Source organism: Mustela lutreola, chromosome 9 (assembly GCF_030435805.1).
Source record: "Mustela lutreola isolate mMusLut2 chromosome 9, mMusLut2.pri, whole genome shotgun sequence".
Classification (NCBI taxonomy): Eukaryota; Metazoa; Chordata; class Mammalia; order Carnivora; family Mustelidae; genus Mustela; species Mustela lutreola.
The window spans coordinates 76,304,096-76,325,504 of NC_081298.1; positions in this window are offsets into that span (position 1 = coordinate 76,304,096).

Sequence of the window (21,409 nt, forward strand, 5' to 3'; positions counted from 1 at the left end):
TGTGTTTGATCGAAATAAGGAGAACTCTTTCCTGATTAGATATGAAGATAATTCAAAGGAATTGTAAGCAACATTTAATCAAAATGGGAAGACTAGGGATAAAACAATATAGTTTTTTCCTACACATTATTCGTGATTATGCAACATTGAAAAATAGATGACTTAATTTTTTTTTTTAAGATTTTATTTATTTGTCAGGTAGAGATCACAAGTAGGCAGAGAGGCAGGCAGCGAGAGAGGAGGAACCAGGCTCCCCACCGAGTAGAGAGCCCCATGCGGGCCTCAATCTCAGGACCCCGGGATCATGACCTGAGCTGAAGGCAGAGGCTTTAACCCACTGAACCACCCAGGCGCCCCAGATGACTTAAATTTAGTAGGAGGATTCTCTTATCTGTATGTGTCCACCTATATATGAAACTTGGTAAAATTTATTGTGATAAAAATTAGTGCTTAGAACCTTTTCTCCAAAGCAGTCAATAGTTTCATTTTTCTCCTTTTATTGTCTCCTTAAATGACTTTGCAAAGGAAATTTCATGTCTACTCTCACATATTCCACATTTAAATCATCTTCACTGCCACACATTTTCCTTTATTTTTTCCTACTCGTACCTGACCCTGTCTAAAGATGAAATTATCAGTCTGAGTTTGAAATCAGGTTACTTATCTTGAACGTTAGGGCCATATGCTCCAACTTGATGTCATAGCGATAATAAGGAATTCTGTTTGTACTATTTTATACTAAAATTGACATATATGGTGAAAATAATTATGAAATATGTTGTTTCATTCTCCCCCCCTTTTTTTTTCTTTCTTTTTTGCCCTAGTGTTTTACCTTGCTGATGATGATGTAGTCAACCACAATCATGGTTAGGTAGAGACATAGCTGTATTGTTTGTAAATACCTTCATATGAGACCAATTCTGATAATTGCTCATATAGGATATTTGAAGTAACACTAGAACATTTTCATTTACTATGACTATGTAATTACTCTAGAATTTAGCATACAATAAAGATTCCTTAAGTTCATAAATTCCACCTTTTAATGGAGAAGTATCAACCTCATATTTAAAGAGGACTTGTAGGATGGAGTATTTATTGGTGTGGCTATCTTTTGAAAATACAGTCTGCCACAGGGACTAATACTATTTTCTGCTTGGATGAGCCAGATACTGCATTAAACCTTAAGATATGTAATATACTAAACAATCCTCTAAGGAAGTTATTAATGACTTTTTATAAATTGTAAATGACTTAGTGAGGTTAAGAAATCTTCCAGTTATCAATTTATTTAGAATGTATTTATTAAGGCATTAATTTAGTTTATTTAGATTACTTGAAGGCCTCTATTTGCCAGGTGCTACACAAAGAAAAGAATAAAACAGAGTCCTACTCTATAAGGAACTTAAAACCTGGTGGGAAAGATAAACCCTGAAAGATTGTTCCTATGAAACGTAATGCATCTACCATTGAAAAAACAGACAAGGCCTTTCAACTGGCTATATTTCAAAGGTTGAATAGAAGTTAGCCAGTTAGAGTAAGGAAAAGATAAATGTAAAAAAGGAAGGAAAAAGACAAGTAATTCTGAACATGTTGGACTAAACCAAAAAGACAGTGGAAAAAAATAAAAAGTGTGTAGTATTTCAGTAATTCTAGATAATAATATGCAATGCAAGAATGCACAGAAGGGAACAGTACAGGAAAGCAACATTCAGTTCATCATCAGGCGCATGAATAAATGGACTTTATCTCTAGGCATAAGGATGGAATCAGATAATTTTGGTAGGAGTGTGATGAGTTCAGATGTGTAGTTCACACAGATATCTGTCAGTACCTATATGGGTAATAAATGTGTTCAAAGGAGAAGGTAATAGAAGCAGAGGGATCAGTGACAAAGCAGGAGGAGCATGTAGGATCAGAGTGTGTGCATTTGAGGTATGCATGTGTGTATGCAATTGTGTGTGTGTGTGTAACTATATAAAATGGGAAAATACATGATAGTTACATAAAACATAGAGGAAGCATTGATGATGCAGGAGGAAAGAAACAGTTATAGAAAAACATTCCTAGCTATTCAGTAATAAGGAAAGTATTGCCCAAGCCAGGAAACAGTGGACTCATCAGGAACATTGAAGGACACATGGTGTAATAGAATTCCTTCAAATTCTATTCTGGGGGTTGGAGAAACCAATCTTCAATAGATTGAGTGAGTATGAAATGAGATGGAAATTTTGTGATACCTCTATATAGAAGTTTGGATAAAAGGCGGTGTTTTAGTTCTGTGGGTCTGAAAGAACATGTCCCAGAATCGTGCTCCTGGGAGGCCCGATATCTGCTTTGGCAGTCCACCAACTCCCTTCCCTCAATGAGTGAGCATTTTCCCTGGGTGTTAATTCTCTGGGAGTTTCTGATCTAGAAAAGCAGGTCACACTCCAATTGCCCAGTTGCCTTGAGTCAAGGGGTCTCCTGGAAATTATTTTCTTTCTTTAATTATAAAGATGACACACATTAATAGACAAGTCAAAAAATTTAAAACAGTGGTATAATTTAACTTGTTCCTCTAGGAGTTACATCTAAAGTTAGATTTATGTTCAGTTTTGCAGGCAAGGGTAATTTAATGAGGATGCTGCATACTTCCTATTGCATTGTGTTACGAGGCATATCTAATGCTATAGAAAGAAAATGATTTGGATCTTATCTTGTCCATATGTTTGTCATCTTATACTTTGTATAATCTAAGAACCTCCAAAACACTTTCCCTCAGAGTTCAAATATTCCCCGTTGGGATTCTGAGTTATACTGCTTGGAATTTATAATTAAAGTTTGGGAGAACCAGTATTTATTTTGTGTTGAATTCTCCTATCAAAACTCCTACTTTACCACATGTTATCACTAGAAAAGAACTTAAATGTAATCAAGCAACAGATCATCTGTTAAAATGGCCCTTTTCTTTTTATTTCTTGATATATAGTCTAACAAAAGACTTCCTAAAATCGAGCCATCAAAAATGATAATAATTTGAAAGTAATGCATTATGGTTCTGATTTTAAGAATATGTTCTGTTGTTATTTTAATTAAGATACACATTTCAGTTATTTTTATTTCCTTATTTAGTAGAAAAAGTCTTGTAAAAATGTTCAGAATCCGTTTCTTTATGTGCCATAGAATACGCCCAGTACTAAAGGAATTGGCTGCTTATTTGGAGATTTGATATAATTTTCTGAGAAATTTATCAGATCTGGAATTTCTTTAAGAAGTGAGTTTTTGACAAACACATCACTGATTTGTTTTCTCATAGTTATTCATCTACTAATTTTTTTCTCTTTTCTTCATCTACATGGTACTGTGGGAACTATAGAGATACTATATATCTAGGAAGAATAAAACTGTCATTTATGTCATATAAATAGAGAAAGGCCAGGGGAAATTTCCTAAAAAGACATGGTAGGACTAGTGAATTTTTTCAAAAAAGATTTAGAAGGAGATTTATGAGAAAACAAAACAAAACTTTATTTTCTCTAAGTTTTAAGCAAGAATAATCAGGCATATGAAAGATCAACAGAGAAACTAAATATAGAACAAGATATGTGTGGTTATCTCATTTCCATAAGAAATAGTATAAAGTTCTGAATCATCCTGCCCCCTTTGATGCCCCAAGTCTTCCATGATATAGTATTTCCTGCATATTGACCTTTGTTTTGAAGTGCCAGATCTGAATTTCTTTCAGATGGTTCTGACAACATTGCATTGCTCTGCCAGACAGACAATTGTAGATAGATAGTTCTTTGCCTGATCATTCTATCTGACAAAATGTTTGCTTCCATTTTAGTTGATTTCGAAAGGGAGTTGGGCAGCTACCCATTTATGCCAGCTTTTAGACAGTGAGAGGGGAATCTTTCTACATAGCTTGCAACCCTTGGCTGGAAAGACAGGAAGCTCTCAAGTAGGCTCAGGAAGTATTGACTGTATAGTGAGAGTAAGGTCATGGACAGAAACATCCAGATGGATTGGAGTCAAGAGCTAAATGCAGAAGCAGAGAGTAGCCAAGAGTTGGAATGCAGGATACTATGAAACTACAGTTTAAAAACCAAATTTTACCTGTAATATACCATTTTTTTCTGAAAACAAAAAACCAAAAACCTGTGTGCTTTTAGGTATTCTCTTTTATAAAAGGTCAGAAGTCACCAAAACAAATCCTTACAGGCTTATTTTATATGTTTAACTGTTAGGATATAGTCTAATAGATAGAACTCCATCTCAACTGTAAATATGTTGCCTATAATGATGGGGCAATATATTTGATCACTATCAATGCTCTCAATTTTCCACAAAGCTGTAAGAAATTTATGTATTTAGAGTGAATGAAGACAGATTGGAGATATGTCGTTAAGATGTCCAGAAGTTACTCAGGGGGCACCTGGGTGGTTCAGTCAGTTAGGCATCTGCCTTCAGCTCAGGTCATGATCCCAGGATCCTGGGATCGAGCCTCTGCATCAGGCTCCTTGCTCCATGAGGAGTCTGCTTCTCCCTTTCTTTCTGCCTACCACTCCCCCTGCTTGTGCTCTCTCTCTCTGTGTCAAATAAATAAATAAAATCTTTAAATATATATTCAGAAAAGCTGGAAGGAAAACAATGACCAAGAATAGTTTAAAAAATTATCAGGAAAAACTAAAAACTCCGGTGAATTTGGTGACATTTAATTGGTAGCAGTGATAAAGTTCTAGAACATATGTGAGGTTCAGTGGGGTGAGGTCTGGAGCCAGTGACCAAGAAAGAATTCTTGAGACATCTTTGATGCAAAATGGTGATTTATTAAAGCACGGGGACAGGACCCGTGGACAGGAAGAGCTGTTGCCCCAGGATGTGAGGAGTGGTCTATTATATACTTGTAAGTTGGAGAGGGGATTAGAGATGGCATAAGACTCTAAGGAATTTTGGAAGCAAGGTTTCTAGGACCTTGAGGGGCTAGCTATTGTCTGGGGAAAAGGTTATTCATTACCAGTAATAAAACCTTCTCATGAGACCCTTTAGATGTATATCAGTGGGCCATATGCTTGGAAATGATTGTCGACACTATCTTGGAGGTTTACAGATAAATTTTCCAAAGGTATTATTAAAGTAGACTTACAGCATCCTGGTTGGGGATAGGGGGTTGGTCAGGCTAGGATTGTCATTTGCCCTTAGCAAAGCCTTAAGGTGAAGGTCACTCTGCTTTTAAGGTCTTGTCAGTAGGTAAGGAAATTTAATAATTATTCTTCTGCCTCTGTGTCCCACATCAGCAGTTCCAGTTTACTTTTTTGTTTGAATGTTTGTTTGTTATTTTTGGTATTGGTTCAGTGAGCTTATGTTGATAGAGGAAAAAATGACAGTAGTTTTGAAGAAGTGGGTTTGCAACATCAGAAAGAACCCACAGATAATTTTTGGTATCCTTGAAAAGAGGAGGTCTTAGGAAAGGCTTTAGCACTGCATTCATTGCTGTCATTATCGTTGTTATTACTTACAATTGTCGTCTTGCTTTGTATTGTTTCCTGATAAATAAGAATTATATTAAACATACTTCAGTATTTCACAATTGCATCATATTTTTAACTGTTTAAAAAGCACAGCTGAATTAGTCTGTTATCCATGTAGTTACCTGGTTCTATAAGTTTAAGTTACCTGGTTAAGATCATAGTGCTAGAAAGCCCCAGATATAGGACTAGAATTCCATAGTTTTGTCTACTACACAAGGACATCTGTCCACTTTTTATACAAGAGTCTAGCCATTTAGAGGTCACTCGGAGGCTTGTCCAAGCATTTCCAAAAAACAAGTGAAATAATTTCATAAATTAGGACATTCTAATGTGTCTATGTAAGCTGATGTAATAGTTCTTCATTGTTATTATTTAAATGATCTTGTTATTATGAAAGTTTTATATATATATATAAATGTAAACATATTTTGTTCACACAAATAGTTTAATAAATAGACATTTTTCTCACTTAATAATATGTGAAGTTCTTTCTATATTAGTATATATTGATTTGTTCTAGCTATTTTAAGGCAGCATAGGAACATACCATATGGAAATACAATGACTAATTTATCACAATTGATTATAACCTCCTTCTCTTCTCCAGGCTTTTGTCACTCTTCTGAATCTACTATCCTGTCTGCAACTCTGCTAATTAATATAGAAACAATCCTGGGAGAGGTCCTCCTTTTCTATTTTATCTGTACTGTCTTTCGCAATGATGGCCAGGAACCCAGTGCTTCTAAATATTGTTTATTTCCAATGATTCTCAAAACTGTTTCAAGACCATAGATCAATATTTAATAGGAATCTCAAAAAATTCAAAGACAAAACAGAATTCCATCCTGCAAAACTTTGTCTCACACCATACGGTTTCTCTGCTTCTTCATGTTAGTGTATCATACTATCATGTGCCATATATTCAATCAAAACCTAGGAGTCCAATTTTAATTCTTGTCATTACCTCACCTCCCACATTCAGTACATCTGTAAGTTTCATTAGCTGTTCCTCAAAATATATTCTACATCTTTCCACTCTTGATTTTCTTCATAATTAAAGTCACTGTCACTTCTCTCTTATATTATAGCTATAGACCTTTTTCCTTTCTTCTTCCCCCTCTTACAATCCAATCTATACTTTGAACCTCAAGAGGTACTTCAAAATATAAACGAGATTACAGATACCCCAGCCCCATTTTATAATTCCATTGTCTTTCTATTGCACGTAGCATAAAATCCAAACTCCTTGCCCTAAATAGCCTTATCTGAGTTGGCCCATACTTACCTTCTCAGCCTCATCTCATAAAATGTTCTCCCAAAACTGAATGGCTCGTCCAACTGCAATTCATTCCTTCCTCTAAACATGAGAAAGCTAAGAACTACTTTCCCTGGGCTTCCCTCCAGCCATATTTCTGGATGAATATCAGGATTGCTAATCAGGTGCTCTTGTGTGAGCTTTAGGAAGATAGAAGTGAGACAGTGGGCAGCTTTCTGCCCCATTGGCCGTTTCCTTCTGCCAAACAAATTTGAGGATCCAAAGGTTCTCATAGCAATATTCAAGTGTCCATCCTCCAGTTTCCTGGTTGTTGAGAGGCAGGTGTGGGGGAGGCAGTGGCCAAATTTCTCTCTCCAGTGTCTAGTGACCAGCTTTGTGGGTGTGGAATATCAACAGCTGTGTAATTTATCTTGGCTCACTACATAAGAGCTTTGGCAGCATGTGTGGAACTAAGCAGATCCAATAGAAGTCTCAAAAGACAAATTCCCTTGCAGGTTGGTTCTCTGGTATGCTGAGGGCCATTCCTGGAAACACGGCCTATTCTTCCAGCAATTACATAGGCCTTAGTTCTTAGAAAGTCTGTTCTGGTAGTGTGCCTGGGTGGCTCATTTTTTTAAGAGTCTGATTATTGGATTCAGCTCAGGTCATGATCTCAAGAGTCATGGGATTGAGCCCTGCATCAGACTCTGCCCTCAGTGGGGAGTGCACTCTACTTAGGATTCTCTCTCTCCCTTTCCCTCTACCCTTACCACCCTGCTCTAAAAATAAACAAATGAATCTTTTTTTTTTTTTTTTAAGTCTGTTCTGCTTAAATGACCAGCTGTTGCCTTTTACTTGTACAGAAAACTTACTGAAACATGTACCAAACTAGTCTTCATTATCTTTGCCTTTGAACTGGCTCTTACCTTGAACATGCTACCCTCAAAGTATGCAGAGCAGCCTTCAAAGTATCGTTAAGATTTCAGCTGAATTATCTCCTGAGAATGGTTTCCCTTGAATATCCTATCAAAACTATTCCCTCTGGGAGGGAGACAAACCATAAGTGACTCTTAATCTCACAAAACAAACTGAGGGTTGCCGGGGGGAGGGGGTTGGGGAGAAGGGGGTGGGATTATGGACATTGGGGAGGGTATGTGATTTGGTGAGTGCTGTGAAGTGTGTAAACCTGGTGATTCACAGACCTGGGGATAAAAATATATGTATATAAAAAATATATGTTTATAAAAAATAAAAAATAAAAATAAGGAGCTTAGGAACGTGAAAAAAAAAAAAAAAAAAAAAAAAAAAAAAAAAAAAAAAAAAAAAAAACTATTCCCTCAATACGTAGCTTACACATCCCTCTATTTTTTGTCTTTACAGCAATTATCAACAAAAAATATTATTTGGGGTGGGAGGTTTACTTTTATTGTTTGTCTCTCTCCATCTCCCTCTATACCCTTAGAATGTAAATTCCATGAGAGCAGGGGATTTGTCTTCTTTACTATTGGCTTCTCAGCCCTAGAAGAGAACCTATAATATCAAAAATAAACATTTGTTCATTAAACAAGTGAAGAATGAGTGAATGAATGAATGAGAACTGCTTGTTCATAGCTTGATGAAAAATAAATTTTTGAGTTTTATCGTAATATAAAGAATTTGTGAATGAACACCTTGCAAAGACCATCTTTGTATATATGCAAGCATATCTATAGGGTGACATTCTAGAAGTAGGGATTTGGGGGTAAAAGAGCACATTTTAACGTGTATTGCCAAGTTCACAAGCACACGTAGTTTTAATATGTATTGCCGAATTCCTTTCAAAGATGTTACACCAATTTCCACTCCTATTATTGATACACAAGTGTTCATTTAACAACATGAGCCACAGCTTAAGTATTGCCAAAATTTTAAACCTTTGAAAGATGAAACTGGTTTTCATGAAGACATTTGTCATGTGTTGCAGATTTTTTAAATTATATTTTTATTTTATTTTTCATGACATTCTCCATGCAGGTGCTCTCACTTATTTATTTTTTTTATTAATAAAGTTTGTTTTTTTTTTTTTGTAGTTTTTGGTTCAGTTCTCATTCTTCACACCAGTGTTCTGCAGGATTTTATCTCTGTGTCAGACTTTTTTGTTTATTTTATTATTTTTTTATTGTGGAAATTTCAGACTTATGGCAGACTTGCAGAAAGATATAACCATGTGCCCTCAGGGATAATATTTTTGATTGCTTATGATAAAGGAAGCTATTCTAGCATAAGTTCCAGATCAACTTTAAATAATTTCCTATTTTTCCTAACTTAATTTTATCTTTTATTTTCCTTTTCATTTTATAATGTGCATATGACTATTGATTTATATCATTTTTCATATTCAGCTATGAGAAATAAAGAATCAAAATAATAGTGGTGTAAACAAAATAAAAATCTATAAGCAGTCTAAGGCTAGTATAATCTACTCTGTGAAGTCTTTGGGCAACTTAATTCTATTTAATTATTCTCATATATTCTTAGCATGGTCTTTGGAATGCTCACATGGACCAAGTTGTAGACAAATCTATGTTCCTAAAACAAGCATAGACAAAAGAATGACTGAGGAGGGACAGAGATTGTGCATTAGCACTTTCTCTTAAGGAATGCTCTGAAAGCTGCTGTAGAACATTTTTGCTTTACAGGGAATTAGAATTTAATCATGTGTTCACACATAAAAATGCTAGCAATTGTCTATCTTCGTGGCCATTTTACATGATATAAATAGAGAGTTTTATTATGGAAATAGAGGATGATACTATATAGGAATGTCTACGAGGGTATTTCTGCTTTAGATGGCATTAGATGGAATTTAGTCATGTCTCCAGATCTAGTAGTGCTGGGAACTGTCTGTTCTTGGCCGTTTTACTTGCTATAAATGGAGAAAAGGAAAACAGCCACTTTTGTCTGACAAAATTAACCTTATTCATTTATTTTTTTTTTCCTTGCTACCTAACTCTTTTAGGACTTTTGAATTTTTTTCCCCAAGAACACAGGAGGTTTAGAGAATAATATATTTTTAAAAATTTATATAGGCATATTCATCAAATTTAAAGGTAGTCAACACAGGTGAAAGGGTTGCAATTCAACAATGTGAGAAGCTTCCATTTTACATTTCAGTACATCTGTTTTCCAAGACAATTCCTAAATATAATTAATATGACACCTAATAATTAAAACCGATTAATAAATTCTGTAGAAGAAATTATGCTCGATTATGACCCAATTCCGTATTACAACAAAATGGAATTATATCTTTCATGTGACTTGCTAAATTTCCATTTTGCTGACAGCATTTTAATATGGTTATAATTTGCTTTATTACATTCATTTCAAAAACGAAGAAATAAAAACTAGTTATTTCTCAAATTTATACATAAATTTTTAAATTAGTTTGAATTAGAACTATCAGTTTGCATTTCTTTGATTAGAAATTATGTAAACTATCCCAGCCTCAGTTGCTTCAATGATGTAATGAGAACATTTTACTTTATATCCTTGAATATTTGCTTTTTAACCAGCTTATATTTTATGTAAATAAAACTTGTTTCTGTGGTTTATGAATTCCATTTTGGTATAATTTTCCCCAACCATTTTTGCTAATGTTATAAAAAGATTGCACAATTTATTATAACCCATATTTTCATTTTTCCCAACTGAATGAAACATATATTTACAAATATGTTTACTTTGTTTTCTACAACTGTGCTAAATATTCACCTGTAGCATTCTAATTAGAGGATATTATTTCAGGAATGAATACTACGACTCTAAAAATAATCACTACTGTTCTCATTTCTTGTTTGTATGGCTTACAAATCATTCAGAGATGTTTGACCAAATAAAATGACATTCTGTAAAATTTGTGCTTGTCAGAAACTCAGCTGCAGATAAAGGAAAGTGTCATCTGTAGGATGGGTGTTGTTTCAGTTTTTTTATTTGGTTAACAATTCAGTCAGTGTTAATATAGGGATCTAATTCAGGGCTACCACATTAAAAAGAGAAGAAATCTATTTTTATCATCTTGATTTTCGTCATCTGTTTTAAACATCTCAGACTGCAACTTGCTCACAGGGCTGCCAAGGAAACAGTTTCTTCCAGGGACCTGTTAACATTCAGTCCTTTTATCAGAGTCTGGTGCCTCTTTATTAACGGGGATGTCTGGGGAAACTTACAGGAAGATCCTGCTGCTGGATATGACTTCCTTGTCATCACTTAGTACCTATTCTGAGGTTTTAGATGGATTGTCACTATCTTTTCACATATAAGCTAATTTAGCATGCCTCAGGTATGAACAGTTGTCAGTTATATGTTAGCAATGAAGAAAATAGCTGACAGACTTGGATTTGCTATCCCAGCATCAAAGAAAATATGATTCAAGATTATAGATATTTATCTTTGCAAAATGCTTTGTAAAGCTATGAGTTATAATGTAAACTTTGATTTAAAGTTATAAAGAAACTAATTAGAATTAATGATTGTTATATGTCAGAAAGAGTAATATAAATAAAAAATTTAAACATAATTCCTCATCTGACCTAATTAACATTGACATATAATCTTTTAAAAAATAAACTTGGGGCACCTGGGTGGCTCAGATGATTAAGCATCTGCCTTTGGTCAGCTCATGATCCCAGGGTCCATGGATAGAGCTCCCCATCGGGCTGGCTCTCAGCTCAGCGGGAAGCCTGTTTATCTCTCTACCACTCCCCTTGTTTGTGTTCCCTCTCTCACTGTGTCCCTCTTTGTCAAATAAATAAATAAAATCTTAAATAAATAAATAAAAATAAACCTTATCGGGGCACCTGGATGGCTTAGTCAGTTAAGCATCTGTCTGTCTCTGGGTTAGGTCATGGTCCCAGGATCCTGTGATCAAGTCCTCTGTTGGACTCCCTGCTAAGAGGGAAGTATGTTTCACCATCTCCTTCTGTGCACCCCTCATTCTTACTTGCTCTCTCTCTGTCTCAAATAAATAAAATTAAAATCCTAAAACAAACACAACAATGAAAAACTTGATCTGAGTCCTACTCATGTCCAGACTGTCACTATCCTACCAGAATTTATCATTTACCCATTGTAAGCTATCCTTAATGAAAATATATGCTCAGGGCACCGAGTGGCTTAGTGGGTTAGGCACCTCCCTTCAGCTCAGATCATGATCCCGCTCATGCTCCCTTTTTCTCTCTCTCTCTTTCTCTGTCCTTTTCAAATAAATAAAGACAATCTTTTAAAAAATAAACAAAAACAGATAAAAATAAATGCTTTGCTTTTTGGTGTTTTTTTTAAGATTTTGTTTATTTATTTGACAGAGAGAAATCAGAGTAGGCAGAGAGGCAGGAGGAGAGAAAGGAGGAAGCAGGCTCCCCACTGAGCAGAGAACCTAGTGGGGCTGGATCCCAAGACCCTGAGATCATGATGAGAGCAGAAAGCAGAGGCTTAACCCACTGAGCCACCCAGACGCCCCTAAATGCTTTGATTTAAGTGAGGCAGCAAGTTACGGTGGATACAGCATTGAATTTAGCCCAACTGGTTCTAATCTTAACTCTTCTTTTAGAAAAGATTTTATCTATTTATTTGAGAGAGAGAAAGCGCACAGAGGGAGAGGGAGAAGCAGATACCATGCTGAGCAGGGAGCCCAATAGATAGATAGATGATAGATGAGGGAGAGATTGATAGATAGATAGATGATAGATAGATAGATACATGATACTCAGCTCCATTCGAGCACCCCAAGCCATGACATGAGCCAAAAGCAGATGTTTATCCAACTGAGCCACTCAGGCACCCCTCTTAACTCTTTCTTTAACAGACTCAATGTCATTTTGAATCTGTTACTTTAACATTCCTGGGGCCATTTTTTTAAACTGTCAGTGGGGACAGTATTATCTGCTTTAAAATGTTATTTTAAGGATTAAATGAATGTATGTAAAATATATTAACCCAAGTACAATGCTTGCCACATAATACGCAAATCATCTCCTAAAATTTATCCTCATTCTCTTAATACAAATACATAAAATTAATTTCACATTATATTCTCTCTCAACGCAAACCATTTCTTTTTCCTATAGATATCTTCACTATCACAGCTACTATTTCATTTCATTTGTGGCATTATTTCTTCACAGTTCTGTCAAACTAAACCATGAAGCTGTACAGAAAGCTGATAGAGTCCTTTAAACGCTCACTTTTTTTTTTTCCTCTTTGGAAAGAGGAAATATAATACACTATAAATCATGTTAATTAAGAAGTTAATTAAAATATCTCATTTTAGAGATATGGTAGTTAAAATCTGAGTGTAAGGTAATAAATGGAAACTGATTATAATTACATAAAATATAAAAGAAAAAATTAAAATGCTGAACTCAAAAATAGTAGAAATGTGAAATCATTTTAAGAGGTATTATTTTTCTCTATCTTTTACTTCATCCCCTGTGTGCATTTTGTTATTAAGTCCTTCTGGTCAGAAAAGATAGGATATATCTAGTCATCTAAGATACTTAGACTCATTTTATGTGTGAAGCTTTCACAAGTATAAAGTCAAATTTTAACAATGATCTGATTTTTATTAAGCTATAAGCACCAGGATATGGTGAAGAAGAGTAAACTTCCTGAAAGTATGAAGTGTGGTATAAGGCCAACCACAAACCAGGAAATACTTCCATGAATATATAAGGAAATGGAGGATAAGTAAATTATATTTTATTCAAAGATAATATAGCACTGAAAGGTGACCAAGTGAAAAATGCATGGAATGTCTTTTTCTATCTCTTCACTCTGAGACTGTATGTCTTTAAAGCTGAGGTGAGTCTTTTAGCCAGCATGTGCTTGGGTCTTGTTTTCCATCCATCCAGACAATCTGTGTGTTTAAATTGAAGAAATCCACCCATTTTTATCTAGAATAATTATTAATAGGTAAGGGTAATAGGTAAGCCTATGTATGCCATCCTTATTCATTGTTTTCTGACTTCTGTAATTTCCTTTTTCCTTTCTTTCTTGCTGCCTTTCTTTGTGACTTGATTTTCTCAAATAGTATGTTTTAATTCTTTTCTGTTTATCTTGTGAATCTACTGTAAGTTTTGCTTTGTGGTTACAAGAAGGTTTACATAAAACATTTTGGAGATAAAATGGTATGTTTTATTTTTTTAATTTAATTTTTTCAGTGCTCCAAGATTCCTTGTTTATGCACCATACCCAGTGCTCCATGCACTACATGCCCTCCTTAGTACCCATCACCAGGATCACCTAACCCCCACTCCCCTCAACTCCAAAACCCTCATTTTGTTTCTGAGTCCACAGTCTCTCATGGTTCATCTCCCCCTCTGATTTCCCCCAATTCACTTTTCCTTATCTTCTCCTAATGTCCTCCGTGTTTGTTATTCCTTATGCTCCATAAGTAAGTGAAACCAAATGATAACTGACTCTCTGCTTGCCTTATTTCATTCAGCATAATCTCCTCCAGTCCCATCCATGTTAATACAAAAGTTGGGTGTTTATCCTTTCTCATAGAGGCATAATATTCCATTGTATATATAGACCATATCTTCTTTATCCATTTGTACGTTGAAGGACATCTTTGCTCTTCCCACAGTTTGGCGATTGTGGCCATTGCTGCTATAAACATTGGGGTACAGATGGCCCTTCATTTCACTACATCTGTATCTTTGGGGTAAATACCAAGGAGTGCAATTGTAGGGTCATAGAGTAGCTCTATTTTTAATTTCTTAAGTAATCTTCACACTGTTTTCCAAAGTGGCTGCCCAACTTGCATTCCCACCAACAGTGTAAGAGGGTTCCTCTTTCTCCACATCCTCTTCAACATTTGTTGTTTATGTCTTGTTGATTTTGGCCATTCTAACTGGTGTAAGGTGGTATCTGAGTGTGATTTTGATTTGAATCTCCCTGGTGGTTAATGATGATGAACATTTTTTCATGTCTCTCTTAGCCATTTGTCTTCTTTAGAGAAGGGTCTGTTCATGTTTTCTGCCCATTTTTTGACATGATTATCTGTTTTTTGAGTGTTAAGTTTGAGGAGTTCTTTATAGATCTTGGATATCAGCCCTTTGTCTGTAGTGTCATTTGTGAATATCTTCTCCCATTCGGGGGGTTGCCTCTTTGTTTCATTGACTGTTTCCTTTGCCTAAGCTTTGCAGAAGCTAATGCAGAAGCTTTTGATTTTGATGAAGTCAAAAAAGTTCATTTTCACTTTTGTTTCCTTTGTATTTGGACATGTGTCTTGAAAGAAGTTGTTGTGGCCACTGTCTAGGGAGTTACTGCCTGTGTTCTCTTCTAGGATTTTGATAGATTACTGCCTCACATCAAGGTCTTATCCATTTTGAGTTTATTTTTGTGTTTGATGTAAGAGAATGGTCGAGTTTCATTCTTCTATACATAGCTGTCCAATTTTCCCAGCACCATTTATTGAAGAGACTATCTTTTTTTACTGGATATTTTTTTCCTGCTTTGTCGAAGATTATTTAACCATAGTGTTGTGGATCCATATCTGGACTCTCTACTCTGTCCCACTGGTCTATGTGTCTGTTTTTGTGCTAATACCATGCTGTCTTGGTGACCACAGCTTTGTAGTAAAACTTGAAATCAGGCAACATGATGCCCCCAGTTTTGTTTTTCTTTTTCAACATTTCCTTAGCAATTTGGGGTCTCTTCTATTTCCATACAAATTTTAAGATAGATTGTTCCAACTCTTTAAAAAATAACGGTGGAATTTTGATCGGGATGGCATTGAAAGTATAGATTGCTCTAGGCAATATAGACATTTTAATAATGTTTGTTCTTCCGATCCATGAGCATGGGATGCTATTCCATCTTTTTGTGTCTTCTTCAATTTTTTATCATGAGTGAAATGACCTGTTTTAAACTGATGACAATTTTGTATACATACCCTTTATTCTCCTCTTTTTTATATTTTTGATATCATGATTAAGCAATTTTATATTGTGTATTCCTTAGCAAATTATCATACCAATAATTATTTTTAATACTTTATCCTTTAACCTTTATAGGCTAAATGGTCAATACTCTGCTCTAGGGGGCACCTAGGTGGCTCAGTGGGTTAAGCCTCTGCCTTCGGCTCAGGTCATGAACCCAGAGTCCTGGCTCTCTGCTCAGTGGGGAGCCTGCTTCCCCCTCTCTCTCTGCCTGCTGCTCTGCTTACTTGTGATCTTTCTGTCAAATAAGTAAATAAAATCTTTAAAAAAATATACCCTGCTATGTATAATATAACATGTATTATACTATATATAATATTAGTATATATAATGATATAATGTATAGTAATAATGTAGTTATATATTATTAGTAGTAACCACTACTAATTAGTAGTATTTAATTAGTAGTAATTTAATTAATTAATTATTAGTATTTTAATTACTATGAATTAGTAGTAATATATAGTAGTAATAAAATATAATATATAATATACTATATAATATAATATATATAATATAACCATAGCATTAGCGTATTCTGAATTTGACTATGTATTTACCTTTACTAAGATGTTGTATATTTTCATATGTTTTCTTGTTACTAGTTAGCATCTGTTTCCTTCAGTTTCAAGAACTCCCTTCAGCATTTCTTGTAAGTCAAGTGTAGTGGTCCTGAACTGTGTCAGTTGTTGTTTGGGAAAGTCTTTATCTCTCCTTCATTTCTGAAGTATAGCTTTACCGGGTAAAGTTTTCTTGGTTGGTAGTTTTTGTTTTCTTTTCTTTCTTTTAGCACTCTGAATATATCCACCCATTCTTTCCTAGTTTATAAGGCTTCTGCTATGAAATCTGCTGATGGCCTTAAGGGGGTTTTCTTGTGAGTTACTAACATTTTTCTCTTACTGTTTCTAAGATTCTCTTTTTTGTCTTTGACTTCTGACACTTTTATCATAATATGTCCTGCAGGGGACTTCAAGTTGATTTTGGTTTCCTATGAGCTTGATGGTCTTCAATAGCCAAATATCCCCAGATTTTGAGAAGTTCTCATTCATTATTTCTTTAAATAAGCTTTCACCACTTCTTTTCTTTTCCTTTGGTGATGTCATGTCACCTTGGTTTTTATATTCCTTGAGGTTTTAGGTTACCAGTCTTTGCATTTGACAGAGCAGTCACCTTCTCCAGTTTTTACTAACTGCCTTTGGGAGACAAATACCTTCCATCTACCCTGTTAGAGATACTAAGACTGTCTCAGACTTTCTGTGGGTATACTTGCTCCATACTTCTTCCTCCTCCTTTTGACATAATTCTTGAGCTTATATGCCTTTGGGGACCCTGCAAAGCACCAAACCGAGTGCTGACAGTCTCTTTTGTTTTCCCAAAGTTTGTACTACAGCATAGCTTTGTGGTTACTCCCTGGCTCACAGATTTAGGCCAACTTTCTGCAAATGGTCATTAGCTAATTTCCAAAACTAGCTCTTAGTGCTGCTGTCAGGAACACACACAGGAATCCAGCCACAGGGTGAGGGTATGTGGGATTGAGACACAGGGAGTGCTTGGGATGCCCATATTCCACTGGGGGATCTGTGGATGAAGTGTTCCCAGTGGTTCATTGTGGGCTTTTTGATGGAGTCTACAATGTGGTTAGTAGAATCTGTGTCATTTTCATACCCTCCAAGTATCTTAGCTACCACTTCTCTGGTCTCTTCATGTTCCCTAGTCATTTAGCTTAAGATTCAGTTCCCTGGATAAGATGAGAGAAAAATGAGCCCCTTTGCTGAGTGCTTATTCACATGTTCTCCCTTTCCCTAACAGGGGAAATCACAGGACAAGAAAATCTCTCTTGGCCCTGAACTGTGCTGGCTTAATAGAGGAGTGAACAGGTAAAACCAAGCTGTTCCTCTTACCTACTCCAGTGCATTCAGACACTTATTCTTTTGCTTTACTAGTGTGCTGGAAATTCCCCTTTAGAAACCAGGACTTCCACAAAGGTTCTCTCATCCATGGGTGATTGTCTAAGGCAGTGTTTCCTAGAGGCCCCCAGACAATTCCAAAAGAAGCTACAGCTGGATCCCACAGTCACGACCATGGTCTGTCTGCCTATTATTTTAGGTACAAGAGAAGAATACTTTTTCCCAGCCCTTTGACATATGTTGCTAGATCCCACAGTTCACTCAAAGGTGCTTTTGTTCATGGGTGGATACCAAATTTTTGCTGGATTCAAAAACAAAAACAAGGGACATCTTATGCTGCCATGTCCCTTATGCTGATCTCTAGATAGATAGATACATACATGCATACTTAATGGTGACTGGATAAAAGTGAAGGACACTATTTTTTATTTAATATCAGATAAATAACAAATAACTTTTTAGTATAATTATATTCCAAATGTGCTGGAGACATATTTGTACTAAAAGATGTTATCTGAAATTCAAAGTTAACTGGGTATCTTCCATTTTTGCATACCACATCTGTCAAACCTAAATTTAGGTACCTACTTTCATCGGAGTGTGTGTGTTGTGTGTAAGGTAGAATTTCACTCTCATTTTTCCCCTTTCAATATTATGTTTCTATGCTTTATTGTCATCAGTTCTCTGTCTTCACCTACCTGCTATGCTAAATTTGTTTCCAAACAGCTATTCCAACCCTTTCATAAAGACTATATTTAGCATGGCAGGAAAGAAGAAAAGAAAGAGAAGTAAAACCATCTTAATTTAAAGGATATTCACTGGAAGTGAAACATAATTTCTATAGACATCCTGCTGTCTAGAATTTCAATATATGGTCTCATCTGGATAGAGAAAAAGGTATAGAGCATTTAGCCATACAACCATTCCTTATTCAACTCTCTCATATGGAAAAAGGGAAAAATGAGAAAGCTAGTATTCCCTGTCACAATATTCTTTATGTAGTATATTCTGAAACACCAGGGAACAAATGTAAATCCATATTCCAGTTTGAAATCTATTAGCTAGAATTCAGGAAGTATACCTTCATGTCACCATAGCACACCTTTTAACCTTTAGAATAGTTGTTTTATAAACATTTTACATCTGAAGTTAATTGAGGTCACAAGAAGTACCCCTTTTCTGGTCCTTGAAACCATAAAGCGTGATTCTCCCCAGTATTTTACCTAATACATTTTTTAATAATGTTTCCAGATCAGACACACACCAATGCCAGTTGATAATTAGATTTCTAAATACTTTCATTCCATCTCTTGCTGAGCTCTATCAGTCTATCTTAACAATGTAAATTATGTGCAAAGTTTGTATACCTAATCTCATTAAATAAAAAGCTTCTTTTATATTGAAACAACTGAAAACTTAGATGTCTATAAAAGCTCTCTCATTGGGTTTCAAACAAAATACAACCCAGAGGTAACCTACTTACGTGTATTCATTCTATTGCCAAAATCACTCCCTGTAATCAGAGGTTATTCCCTCCATGGTTTAATTTATCAACCAATAAGGACTCAAAGATCACACTAGAATGATTTTTTTTCCCCCAACACATTAAACTGAGATTTACATGCTCAAAATGAACATATTTTTTAAACGTATTTAAAATATATATATTTTAGTTATTTATTTGAGAGAGCAAGCACAAGCTGGGGTAGTGGGGCAGAGGGAAAAGGAGAAACAGACTCTCTGCTGAGCAGGAAACTGCCCCCCACCCCAACCAAGGCAGGGCTCAATTCCAGGACCCTGCGATCATGACCCAAGCAGAAGGCAGACACAACTGACTGGGTCATCCAGGCACCCCTTAAAATGCACATATTTTAATCAACTATCTTTTATGTGTTTTAGTATTTACTAAAAATATGACACTGTACTAGGTGCTGTGCAGAATACAGAAGTTGACTTTACAAAGTGCCAGTCATCCATATTATTAATGGGAAATAAACAGATGTCAGAAAGCAAACTATTACAGAATAGGTACTAATTACAAAATAGGGACAGTGGAGGAAGAGATTATTTCTGGCTAGAGGCATCTGTGAAGATGCAGTCATGGAAAAAACGTGACTTGTAGAGGGCATTGAATGATTAACTGATGCACAGGATGCAATATAAAAGATGTTTAGAACCTTCTAAATCAGAATTTTATAAAATCTCTTCCTTGCCTTACTAATTCAATACTCAGATAATCCCTAGACTAGTTTATCCAAATGAGTTACAGAAATCTTCACCCACCAACCATGATATCATGTGATTAATTTCATTTTTGCATTGGAAAAATATTTTATGTAGATTTTCAGTATTTATGCAAGGTCTAATTAAATCAGTATCAAAATATGTGAGAAAATCAAATATCAAATGGTTCACTCTATTTAGATAAGTTTACTAAGTTTTTCATAATTATTGAGAATATACTGATATTGAAAGGATGCATCTCTAGAGAAGATGGATCCAGGATCCAAAGAGGCTGAATTGCCAATTATATCAGTAAATTTCACGACTATGTTCTTCCTAGGAAATACTCAAGCATAGATATTTAATTTTTCCTTCAAAACCAGGCAATTTTTTTCTGGTCATTTTTGTTTTAACCAAATAACTTAAAGGTAAATTCTAAAGGATGGCTTGTGTGCCAAAGCAAGGTAAAAAGCGCCTTTATAATGCAGAGATAAATCTTGAGTCAAAAATTAAAATATCAGAGGGGGTGCAAAATAGAACAATTAAGAGTATAAATTTGACCTTAAACCTTTGCAAAGCAGTTACTATCTCTACATCTTCTTCCGCAAAACTACCTTTAGTAAAATAATTACCTACTAGGAACTGCCCTGTAAGTGAATTTTGATGATAAGCCAAGGATATATTGAAATTGTTAAGTGTTTCAATAGGAATGATGTGCCTTCTCAGTGAGACTTATGTTCTCTCCATTCCTTTTTTATACTAGCCTTGGAGAGTTTCAGAACTTGTTATATAAAGCCAAGGTTTCAGTCCACGTCAATATAACCAGACTCCAGCCTGATCAGTGAGAGCCAATAGAGAGGAAGAGGAAGAAAATGTAACTTTCTTTGGAAATTACTTTGGAAGTTAGAAGAAGTTGGAATCCTAAAATTAAATGGAAGAATTAGCTTTTGGAAAAAAAGACATTTTCTATCAGACGAAATGCAAAGAAGTGAGACTGCGTGCTGATGCCAATAAGATTTTTCACATGGGGATAATCACAAAGTATTGGCAAATCCCACCTGACAGTCTCTGTTTTCTCTGTGAAATAGATACAAGTATGTCTCAAGCATGAAGGCAGAAAAGATGGAGGAGAAAGGACAAGACCTGCTGGCAACAGTCACTGTGGAAAGTAAGAGAGAAAAGTTATTTAAATCATGTAAGATTTCTGGGTGACATTAAGGGTTCACTCAAGTTAAAGAGCATGATATCTGTCATCCTGTTATAGGGCCGAGTGATTCTCCCCAGCCAAAGTGTCAGTATGAGATAGGAAATTATGGCCAACAAAGAGAATGCATTTTGGAATCTAACTGCCCTGGGTTCAAGTTTCTACTCTTCCTTTCTAGCTATATAACCTTGAGCCAGTACTTAACACATCTGAACTCTACTTCCCCTATCTGTAGTAATGGAGCAAGAGTGTCTATATCACAGCATTATATAAGGATTAAATGAAGGAATGCATATAAAGAATTTAGCAGAGTGTTTGGCACAGAG